Below are 12999 nucleotides of genomic sequence, written 5' to 3' on the forward strand. Positions count from 1 at the left end.
AGGCACTAGCTAGGGCAGGAAAATGGCAACTATTTAAAAGTGGCATTTTCAAAATTGTAACTTAAAATACTACTTTACCATTAGAGAGGATTTTTGATTACAGTTTCTCAGACACCACTCATGAAATTCTCATCTGTTCCCAATTGAAGGTTATCACATATTAAATGTAATAAGTTAACCCAATGTTATCCCCTGATAGGTTGACCTTGCAATAGTGAAAATTGTATTTAAAACGTTTTCACTATCAGTACATGTAAAACGTAAAAGTACATGTCCAACTTCTTAAATGCACTGCACCTTGCCCTCTGGGCTGTTTAAGGGCTCCCTGAGGGTGACTTATATGTATTAAAAAGGAAGATTTGGGCCTAACAAAAGGTTAATTCTGCCAGGTCAAAATGGCAGATTAAATGGAAAATACTAGGTTGCAGTGGTAGGCCTGATACATGTTTAAAATGTTACTTAAGTGGGTGGTACAGTGAGTGCTTCAGGCCCACTAGCAGCATTTATTTTACAGGCCCTGGTTACCAGAAGTACCGCTTTACTAGGGACTTACAAGTAAAATAAATGTGCCAGTTAGGTGTAAGCCAATTTTACCATGTTTAAAGAAGAGAGCGCATGCACTTTGACGCAAATGTTTGCTTTTTTTGGCTTTCTCCACAAGGAAAATATTTTTGTCTTTTGATTAACTTCTTCCCACATACTTTTCTGGAAACACATATTTTCTTGCCCTCAGCAAGTGTGAATGAACTTACATTTTGAAATTGGGGGAACCATCTGCAAGAGGTAACTGGAAGCCACAAACGTACTATGTTTTAGGACGCTTGAGCTGCCTCCTGCCCCCAACCCTAAATTTGTGAATGTGAAAATTCCTTTGTACTAACAGAATTTCTAGTTAAATGATATCGAACCTACCAAAATGTGTTAAGGGAGCATATATTTGCCATAACATTTAAAACTGTGATAACAGTACAGTGATGAATACAGACATTACATGGGCCTTAAGAAAAATAAATGACAACATTTCCATGGTCTAATGGTGTAAAATGGCTGCAATCTAGTTGGTAGTAAAATTTGAGGTAAAGCAATTTAGTTTTGCTAAGAAAAAGAAACATGCCTCATAAACATCAATGTATGTCGTGCTGTCAAAAACAATCAGACCTCAGAACTTGCACCCCAGAGATGAATTGGTAATACTGTATTATGTTGAATTAAATTTAAAAAATACTTGCGCGTACACAGGAAAAAATACTAATGTAATTATTCGGGGGCATGAGAGTGGGCGCTCGTTCAGTTGCCTCCTCGTTATAATCCAGGTGGTCAGGATATAACGCCACAGACTCATATATTACTGGATTATCCATTCTAAAACAAAGTGCTAGGGCTTTTGAACAGGTTACAACCGAGAACTGCTTGAATATTGGTACAAGGCATTTAGAAGGTAGGTGTTTGTTCTTGCGCAAAATAGCAAGAAATGTGTTACTATCGTCCGGCCTCCAAACTTGCCTAGTAGGATCTGGTAGGTAGAGTGCCTATTCGAAGTTTTATATAGTGAGAGGTGCACTGGGTGTTTTTTTAAATTTAAGCATTGCTCCATACCCAACGCTTGGTTGACCCGCAGATAGTTACAGGTCTGTTTTGAAGAGCGTGCATGCTCGAAGCATGGCTTGTGTTTTGCACTCATAAAGGTGTCTTTAACTGTGGCAGCCATGGAACAAAGAATAAGAGCTGGATCTGACCAGAAATGACAGAGGCCAAGTTCGTTTAAGTAATTTTTAATGTGAATTGACCAGGGATTGTGTTGGATTTTTCATGGCACTGATACTTTGAGTTCCGCTCTCAGATATGACAACCCAGGGCGGTTTCAAATTAAATGTAACCAATACAAGGCAGGGAGCAAGGGCGACAATATCAGAGATGAACACCAGTCCCAGCTCCAGGGATAAAGGGAGAAGCAGCACAGTCTGACTCAGGGTCAATAGGGATTTCAAAAGGGAGATTTCTATCTTTAGGAGTTGCTTGCAGTCACTATACCCCATAGCTCTGTGGCATAATTCGCTGTGGACGCAACTTTTTCATTTACCGCAGAATTTCCATTTTTGTGTATACCATTTGGAATGGTAATTTCCAATAATCAAGATTCTGTGAGACACGATTGCTGTTTTTGTTTGCAGATGCATGTGTTTGTGTGTCTAACTTGAACTCAGTTGCACATATAGGGGCATATTTAAGAGCCCCTAGCGCCACCAGAGCGTCACTTCCAGTGACGCTCCGGTGGTGCTATGCACTGAACCGTATTTACAAGGTGGAGTTAAGCCACTTTTTGTGGCTTAACGCCACCTCCTAAATACGGCCCCTTCACACGCAGTACTTTGCGTGGAAGGGATGTGCAATGGGTGTTGCTGTGGGAGTTCCACAGCAACACCCATTGCATTTTGATGCTGCCCCAGATTTACAAGTTTTTGTAAACCTGAGGCAGTACCAAAATGTAATGCCACCCTAAGGGGTGGCGTTAGCAGGGCGCAACGAGGATAAATACTTTAATTTTTCCTTGTTATTTGCTCTTTCTATGTCTGCAGCACACAAAGAAAGAGCAAATCACCATTTGAGATTGTTTATGTGCAGTAAGGTGTTCCTTCCTGCACATAATCAATCTCCCCTTCAACGCATCCATCCTTGCACTATGGTGCAGCATATTTAGCACCGGCACAGGGGGAAACACAGGGGTGCAACGTATTCTAGTGAACACGGCGCATCCCTGCGTTTTTAAAATGACGGTGCGCGACGCGGCCAAATTTGGCTCAGCGATGCACATTGTCATTTTCTCTTAAATCTGGCCCTTAGTTTACCCAATGAAGTCCAAAACATTCTCTGTCTATATTGGCTACATCTCAGACTAGGGCCAACCAGTCCATGGTCCCCGTCCCTGCTCCTTTGTCTCCTCGCTCCCTATCGTTTCTTGTTAACTACTGCTTCAACACTGTTGTGTACTTTTGTCTTTGTTGATTTATCCGCTGTATTTTGGCTGAATGTATGGGAAGGTGCATCACTCCTGGGTTAAATAGTCCTGTATTAAAGCCAATTGAATCCATGGCATACACATATTTGTAGCCCTCTAACAGGAAGGAAGAGACTGAGCATTTAATTTACATTTCTGGGGTTGCTGCACAGGGAAATATTTTAGAAAACATAAAAAGGCAAGTAGTCCTTCAAACAGTTATGGCCAGGTGGCGGCACTTATCAGAAAATGGAAATCCAATTTCAGCTCAGTGCACGCTTGCCAAGAAAGTGTTTCCTGCCAACAGACGCCAAACATATTTTGCAAAACATCTGTCACGCCACTTTTCGCTAATGTCATCTTCTCAGGGAGAAGTGATAGCCTAGAGTATCTGTTAAATAAATTCTGTGCCACCTCCAATGTACCGAGGTAGGCATCAGGCAGAAGCACTCTCCCAGGTAAAGATCTGAAAAAGCATCTGTAACTTTTGCTGCTCGCTGCCTTTCTCGTCTGCAAAGCTATTTGAATTCAGACTCTTTCTGTCTCTTACGCTGTTAAAAGGAGCCTGCAGTGCTCGCTTTGTAAAAAATACAAGTGCAAGGCCCAAAGTTTTTCCCAGGAGTTCACTGCTGGGTCTGCTGAATGCAGAGGCTACCTAGTCTTGATTCTACTTCATACCTCTGTCTTCCTCCACCCTACACATCCTATCCCTTTATGTCACCCCTGTGGGTTATTTTTCATCCTAGCGTTCACCCTTCATCACTGTTTTCTTATCTTTCTCTTCCTCTTTGTTTCTCCTTTCCTGCATCTCCCTCTTGCCCTGGACAAAATGTGATGATGAAAAATAAGTCCTGGTCCCTAAAAAGGATTTGCATTGCTCTAGGAATCCAAAGGGTTCTTCAATTTCCCAGAGATAATAATTTCACTGGACTTCAGAATGTTGGCTGGAAATTGTTATCTGTGATGAATGTTAACACTCGGGTGACACACTTTTGTAGTCTGAAAAAACGGGGTTCAAGATTGGAAAAATAGCGGAAATGTATAGGGTAATTTATTTATTTATTCATTATCCTTATTGGCCTTTCTGTTTGTTTGTATTGTCATGTGTGGCAATTCTTACCTTGACAATACACAATTTGAAAGTAATTGAATGTCTTTGACATCTAGCATGACGACTATTCCACTGTACCACTTACCATCTCACTTACAGTTAGAAAAATAGTTTAGCTGATTTGAAAGCCAAGGCTGTCTCCAGCAAACAACATGCTACTGCTGGCCCTGACCTTTTAATAAACATGTTTAGAAAATCAAACAACAGCAATGACAGGACAAAGCAAAGAAATGCATGGTCAGAAAAAAAGGATCCTCCAGTAGTCACCGATCAAGGTCATCTGACCAGGATGGGGTTAAATTATTCATTTCAGGTCCACTGGAGCTTGAGTGTGCGGCTTTCCAGAAGTGAATGTATCTGCGAGGAAATCTCAGGATGATTTAGGTGGAGATCAAGCAAAGCCTATCTATATTTAAAACAATCAAAGTACGTTTGACTCAAACTCTTAGATAAAAAGCCAACTTCTAAAATTTTCTCCAGAAACATTGAAGTGACAATGAAGGCACCTTGATAGCTTCAGAATTTAGTGAAAATAAGGAGGAAGCGCAAGGGATTTGAGGCTCAGAAGAGCCAACTCATTGGTGGGCTTCTTAGTTATAGGAAATGTAGTACTCTCAGAGAGTTTCTGTAAAGGGCATGACAGTGGCAATAGCCTCCTTCGGAAGTATGGTTAATGTTTACACCATCTTGGATTCTAGAAGCAATAGTAATAGATATTAAATAGGTTGACGTCCCAAAATGAATTCCAAACCCACCCACAATGTGGATATTTATTTCTCCTATTTATCCATGGATTTTCATTTTTCGATTTTGCCCTGCATAGAAAAGTTTAAAAACTGAAATGCAGAGCAACCAGAAAGCTATTCTCTAAAAGATGCATGACATTGAATTTTTATTTTTTTAGAAAAGGCTTTGGGTATCATACAGCTATTACCGAAAACCATTAGCTTGCTAATGTGTACTACTTTGAAATATTGATGTGGAAATAATTATGGAAACTAAGTGATAGCAAAAAAGAAAAGAAAACGGACATAATAAAAACATAAGTAGAGGTTCAATTTACAAATTTCTTCTAACATCTGTTCTCCGTTATTGTGCACTTCACCCAGTTTATCGGCAGAAATAATAACGAGCTTGAAATGCACAATACTAAGGTTACATGTTTAACTCAGAGTAAATGTAGCTATAACAAATTCACTACTTTCACCAGACATAATCATGGGTGATCATATGGCATAACATTCAATTATACTAGCATTAAAAAATAAAATGTGTACAACATTAAAATACCCAAGGTGACAATAATTATGAAAGCCAACATAGAAGAAATGGCATCAAGAAAATTTAAGCGGCTGGCCAATCTAAACATATTTTCACATCCTTCACTCATATTGCAAAAGTTCTGTAGAATAGAAGTATAACGCCCTACCCATGTGTAGTTACTAATTAAATACTAAGGAATGAGGCCGAAATATACGTGTATTGTTTCAGTTGTTAGTGTGCCTGTTTGTTTTAAAGTACACACAATGGGTGTCAAGGCCAGTAGACCAGACACACCGATTCTAATGATCATGGCTTAATTTGTAAAAGAATACGTTTTGTTGACCAAAGTTTTGCTCAGAAGCTCGTAGCTGGCGCTATCGAATGCCAGCAGTGGTGAAAGCTGCAGATCTTAATTTCACCTCATGCCTCTTTCATTCACCACCAAACACTCAGTCTTCCAGGTTTTTCATCCCTCCTTACGTTTTTTTTCACTATTTTTCAGTGTTTCACTTCTTACATCTGCCCCCCTCTCTTGCATTCCCTCTTGCTCTTGGTCAAAGTCCTATATGTGGAAAAATAAAAAACAGTCACCAAAAATGTATGCCGGAGGGCCCCAGCTGCATCACCGACTCAAATTAAACCCTGCCTAGCAGTGTGCATTTTGCTTTTTATTTGCCTGATGTCTGGGCCTGGTTTAGACTTTGGTGGAGGAGAACACTCCATCACAAATGTGAGAGGTATCTGTCTACCATATTAAGATCCCATTATACCCTATGGGGATCGTAATACTGCAGATGGGATATCCGTCACATTTGTGGCAGAGTATGCGATCCGCTGAGATCTAAATCAGGCCCTATGTCTTTAACCTGCACCAAGTCTATGTGAGTAGACACTGCTAGTAATTTCCTTGCTGTGCAAAAATTGAGGAAAGTCATATGCCCTTTGCCAGAAATTATGAAATTCCACGTACTTTTCAGAGCAGCAACGTAGAAGTTGAGCAATGCATTTGTAGTAATTGTTTGGCCCATATGCTTCAGCGTGGCCAGGACATTTGCCCATTAATTTATTTGTTTGAGCCTGAATAAAAAGAGAACATTTTAAAGTCCCCAACATTATACATTTTTTACAATATTAAAACGGCATTGTCTAGTTTGAGTCAGACTCTGTTAATGCGTTTGAACTCAAAGTAAAAAAGCAGTTGATAGAATGGCTAGTTATGTTTATAAAAACAAAAATGAAGCACTTTTATCCAAAGCACTTCAAATATATTTTATATGCTCTTACTGCACTCTTGTGTCACGCATGACACCCTGGGCTAGCCTTGTCTACTTAATAAAGTGCACTTTGGGTTTTGAAATTTGTAGTTTTACTTTTATCACCAGACATCTAGAATTCAAGAATGCAAAGTGGTTAAAATAAAAAAAAATAGCTTTTTTTCTTCTCTTCCGTCTTAAACTGTTTGCTACTTGCCAACCCTTAGGATGCCCATACTTGTATTCATGAATTGCACGTTTTTCAAAACAAAATATATAGAGCATATGGGTCCAGTTGGAAAAAAGCCAAAAATTCTGTGAACTGTGGTATCAGGGTAAGCAATGTGTTGCTCGGCATATCCTGCATAAATAGTTTAAGACAAAAAACGTACACTAGAGTATATTGTGCATTCTAAATGCACAACCAAATCTCTTTAATGCATAATAAATATCACTACATTGCCAAAGAGATCAAGGGTCACATGCCGATTGGATTAAATGTGCATTTTCAGGGCTGGACTGGGAACACAAAGCAGCCCTGGCAAATGTTGTCAGACTAGCCCCATAGAATACAGAGCAAGCAAGCCTGACCACTACAGTGAGGCTTGAGGAGGTTCTCCCACCCAAGAAAATGTGGAAAAATGGCACAAATTGCAAAAATGGTGCATTCTACAAAACATCTTTCATTACCGTATTTATCGGCGTATAACACGCACCGGCGTATAACACGCACCTCATTTTAAAAGGAAATTTCCGAAAAAAAAACCATTACATTTTATCGGCGTATAACACGCACACATCATTTGCCCCCTATTTTCAGGGAGAAAAAGTGCGTGTTATACGCCGATAAATACGGTATATATTTGACTGTATTCGTTTTTAAATCACAGTAAATAATGAGCTCACAGAGTACCAGGATATAGCAATCTTTATTGGGGCTCTTCAATGATGCCCTCACCATCACCCACTAACAGTGCCTCTCCTCTCTCTATGGCGCCTCTCTCACATATATTTCATATGTTTTATAGCACCTCTCTTAGCAGCGTAGGGTGTTGGAGCACTTTACAACAGACACATACAGAGAGAATAAATCAACATGTGTAAGTCAGTGCACAGAAAATGTTACATAAGACAAAGGGGACTACAAGTGTAGGATTCATAGGTCATCCATACTAGTAGGCATTTTTTAAGAGTACTTAGTCTAGGGAAGCACAAACCCAGGATTCAGAATGAAACACACTTGTTAGGGTTGACTTTACTAATAACAATTGATTTGTACCCAAACAAACCCTTTTTAGCACAATTAGGAAAATCAAAGGCTGGGAAAAAAACATACAACTTTCTGACCTGTACCATGCAGTTTGTATGCAGCTCTTTGATGGCAGTTCATATCTCACTGTGCTAGATTATGATTGTAAATTATAAACTTCACAGTAACAAAAGGAGCTCTGTGAGAAAAGCAGTTTCCTACTGAGCTATGCATATAAAATAATGTTCCTTCGCAGCAGGCACATTAATCTTCTGTGCTACCTTAGATGAGTCAAAACTGCTTCTAGACAAAACCCTGACCTCTCTCCAGCAGGTACATTAATCATCAGAGTTATCTTGGTACTTTTATAGATGCCTGAAAACTGTTGGAAATACAAGAAACTCTGCAGTGCTTTTAAAACAGCGGCACTTCTACCAAACCGCCCCCCAGTAATAAAAGTGGCCCCCATCCTTCCAGCGTCCTGGGGAAATGCCTGATACCTAGTATGCCTAGTCCAACCTTGCACATTTTTTCTCTTTATGTGTGCTCCATGTGTCTGTAAACAACAACAATTTTGTGAGTAGATCCTCTTATAGCTGCAAATATTGTCTAAAGGCCTGGTGCCCTGTGTTAGAATATGGTGAAGTAAGGGCTAAATGCACCAAGCATTTTTGGTGTCGTAAATGGCCCTATTTGCAGAATCAGGCCATTTGCAACTGCAAAAATGCTTTTGTAATGTACAAACACCAAACTGTGAGTCGCTAACGTGTTACCAAATTCCAGTTTGGGTTTCCAAACAAAAACAGAACAGCTATTTGGAGTAGGTGTTTTCATGGCTTCTATTCTGAATAGGGAATCTTATTGGTATGTACTAACGTTTTGAGACTGATATGCGGCCGCAAACATTCGCACTCTACTACCAATCAAAAGTTGGTATTAACACATTTGCAAATGGGAAGGGGTCAACTTGGGATGCCTTCCCCTTTGTGAATGATTGAAAAAATATTTTTAACAGCAGGCAGTGCTTCCACAGACTACAGTCTACTAAGAAGTAATACAAATAAAATGTTTAATTTTTCTTTTGAAATGCTTCCCATTTTCCTTTAAAAAAACAGCTTGAGTGTGAAAAAAAGATTGCTTTATTGAAAAGCAGTCAGAGATATGGTGGTCTGCTGATCCCTGCAGGCCACCATCAATGTCCTGGCAGTGCATCCTAGTGATCACAAATTGCAACCTTCCCCATTAATATTCATGAGATAGGTCAATTTGCGACCCACTAGGAATTGCTAATTTGGAAATCAGGGCCATATTTCACTTTACTTCATTAGTAATAGCAATTACCAAAAAGTGATTTGCAAAAATTGCTATTTGGTATTCGCTTTTACTAATGTTTGTACATCTAGCCCAAACTTTATTTTTCTGATAAGAAAGGCACTGTTTCAGCATTGCAATTCTGCACATTTTTTGGTCCCATTTACTTTGACAGACATGTTCAAACCTTTCATCCTTTAACCGTTGTGTTTGAACCTGAACTTAACAAGGATGCTTTGAAGTCACCAACATCCGACATATAAGGCAAGTCATTAAGGGCACCTATTGGATCGGAAGGCAAATTTGTATAGTGCTCTGACATAACTGACTTGGAGTAAAGAAAAAGGCTGGTGAACAGGATGACCGGTCATGTTTTAATAAAGTAATATTTTAATTGTATTGGTTTTATTCAAAGAAGTTTAACTATAATATTTAATGTATATTAAATGCTTACGGTAGACTTGTAGCACTCATTGTGCCACCCACTAAAGTAACGTTTTAAAACATGTCTCAGGCCTGCCACTTCAACCTGTAGTGCACTTTAAATGGCAATTTGGACCTGGCAAAATAAAGGCCTGCACCTTTGTTTTTAATGCTAGATGTCACCCCTAAAGCAGAACATAAAGGCTCATAGTGCATGGTGCATTGTATTTAAAAAGTGGAGATGTGAATTTAAGTATTACATGTCCTGGTGGTGTAAAACTCCTAAAGTCATTTTTCTCTACTGCAAGGCCTATCTCTTCCGTAGACTAACACTGGGCTAGCTTATTACATTTCATAAAGGATTACATAAGTTAGGGAGCAGATAGAAAAACAATGTTTACACTCAAATGAACTATAATTTAAAATCTTCTTTAATGGTGGAGATTGATTTAAGCCTTGATTCTAAAAATGTCACTTAAAGGAAGTTGCCAATTTCTTGTCCTAACCATTTGTGCCTTCTGTCACTACCCTTGGTCACATGACTGTAGTTAGCTTATCTGTTGACCTTTGAGTTTTCCTCCCAGACAGTCAGACAAAGGAAGAGTAGGTGTTGGCAGGATAAACTTGGGGTGCAGTTGTGCCCTGCACCACTTACATTAAAAATGGCTGTCTCCAGCACACACACAAAATAACTGGATCCCCTAGAATATTTGTAGCCTTGGCAGAGGAAGGAGCTTTCCAGAACCAGATGTGGGTGTAGTATAGGATGTCCCTCCACGTCAAAGTCTGACACCAGGTATAAATATTGGACCTCCTGAACAACTCAAAAGATCAATTCTGGACCTGTGAAAGACTCAGAAGAAGGAACTGCTCTGCTGTCCTGCTGTTTGACTGACTGTTCTGCTGCTCTGCTGCCTGGGGAATGAATCATGGACCTCCTTCTTGAACCTAGGACCACCAGAATGACATCAAGGGCTAGCTGGCTGGTCTCCTGTGTAAGCTACAGGGGTATAAGAAGCTCCTGAGACCTAACATGTGGTTGTCCATCTGACCAGACTTAACTGGACCTGCCTGTGCTCTGCTGGCATGAGTCCAGATCCCAAAGGGGTGCACTCAAGGTCCTGGACCCGTAGCAGGCATCAGAGTTTACTCCTCCTTGTCCAACTGTGGGCTCCGTTGAAACCGACGCAAGACCTCGCATTGCAGCTCCTGATCGCCGACCTCATTGGAACCAACACACCGTGACTCAATTCAACACTTTGCATCCCCGCACCTCACAGCTCCTGGTCAACAGCCTCATCGTAATGAATGCAGCATGATGCAACTCAATAGAGCACCTTGCTGCTCCTGTGCTGTGGTCTTTGCAGCTCCTGATCGGTGGCCTCCTCTGAACCGACGCAACGCGGTTCTTTGTACATCAGGCCCTTAGTTCTTGGGGTCAGAATTTCCTGGTGGAATTCCATTTACTCCTGTAGAAATGTCAGCCAACTTAGAGAATATTACAAGTGGGAAAGTGTAGGGTGGGACTCTGTCTGGATGACGGAAAATGTCTAGAAGATTGACAAAATCATAACTTTGCTGGCATTCACTACCGTTTTCCACCATGAAAACACATGGAATCATACTTCTGTAAAAGGTAGGGAGAAATTAGTTTTCAGGTATGGAACTCCTACAAATGAAATAGAGGTACAAGGGAAAATATATCTTAAGAGGAGGAAATATTCCCACAGTGGAAAAACGAGTTTTAAAAAACAGTGATTAGCACAAAAATGTCCTAAAGCAGACGAAAGCTGGTTTGCACACTTCTGGACATTTACAGCAGTGGTACCTTTCCAGGCCTTACATCGCGCCCCTTTGTGTACACCAGAGAGCGGCAGTTTACTGCTACAGAGAATTTCGACTGCTTTTTCAGTCGACCACACAGTAAGTTGACCAGAAGGGCTTCTAAACACATGAACCCATCACTCGCTGCTGCTGCCGCTATTTCTGATTAGGCCTACAGATATATATTGTTATTGATAAAGCCACTAACGGCTCTAACGTCACCTTAGCTAACCATTATTTATTGTGTCTAGATGTACAGCAATATTAACACAGTCAGGCATCAGTATCAGCTCTTGAGGGCATCATTAAACGCAGCCAGTGTTCACTGAAAGATTTAACGGTGGATTTAATCGTATTAAATGGGAGAAAGTGCCCTTGGCCTTTACATTCTTATTTGAAAAGCCATAAAAGCGTGGTAATTCAAGCACTTTACTTCTTGCAAAGATTTTACTTTAAATCACGCTCACAAACATGAGACCGGTAGGTTGTGACTGCAGCCTGAACAGGGTCAGGAGTACACATTATGATACAGTCAGGCCAAATATATCACTTTGGCGACTACTATCTCAGCATGTGTATGTGTGTGTTTGTGTGTGTGCAGATGTGTAGAGTGTAATATGTTATTTATTAAGATTATTCCATTGTTGAGTGTGAAGACGAGCCAGGACTCGCAGAGCTAAAGGCTCGAGTAGGGCATGATACCCCTCCCCTCCCTAAACAATGGGAATTAATAGCTTCTCATTTTCTGCGTCTTGAATGTTTGGTTCAGGCATTTTGTTCATGTTTGTTTGAAATAAGATGATTAACCAAACACATGATGCAAGAAGTTAAGTTTGTGCAGTATGGCAAACTCACATTAAAGGGGTCTTTTGCTATAAGGAGAGTTGTTCCAATGTGTAAACCTATTGTAACATATAGGGCCTCATTAGGAGCTCGGCGGACGGTTTGCACCATCTACCGAACTTCCAAAGGGGAGGTTGCCGCCACACTGGCTACCTCCCCGCCAGACCCATTAAGAGTTTCCCACTGGGATGGCGGACAGAAACCGAGGTTTCTGCACGCCAGCCTAGAGGGAAACAGGCGGCAGCATTGTCTCTGGCTCGTTATCGAGCCAGTGCCAATTCTGCTGCCACACTGTGCACCAGCACCTTTGTAATGTTCACTGTCTGCACAGCAGAGATTGAACATTGCTATGGTGCTGGCAGGGAGACCACTGCACTGCCATGCTAGGTGCATGGGGAGTGCAGGGGCCCCCTTGTGGCCCCCTGCACCTGTGATCCACCAGCCTTTTCATGATGGTAAAACCGCCATGAAAAGGCTGGCAGAGAACAAGGTCAGTAGGGTGGCGCTGATTGCAAACTCGGACACCGCCAGGCGGTTAGGATCATGGATCCTGGTGGTGCTGGCAGAACCCTGGTGGTCTGACCGCCGGGGTCTTAATGTGGTGGTCGGACCGCCACAGCAGCAGCATTCCTGACAGCCACCGTGAGGCTGGTGGTCTTAAGACCGGCAACCTCATAACGAGGGCCATAGTCTATGAGGGCACTAAACAGTGAGGCTGCAACCTGTG

General features: G+C 41.1%; 1 protein-coding gene across 1 annotated transcript in view; it reads right to left on the reverse strand.

The window, feature by feature from the left end:
- AFF3 (ALF transcription elongation factor 3) overlaps positions 1–12999 on the reverse strand; it is a 2012018-nt gene that overhangs the window by 750241 nt on the left and 1248778 nt on the right. The window lies entirely within an intron of this gene.

This window comes from Pleurodeles waltl, chromosome 8, assembly GCF_031143425.1.
Source record: "Pleurodeles waltl isolate 20211129_DDA chromosome 8, aPleWal1.hap1.20221129, whole genome shotgun sequence".
NCBI classification, from domain to species: Eukaryota; Metazoa; Chordata; class Amphibia; order Caudata; family Salamandridae; genus Pleurodeles; species Pleurodeles waltl.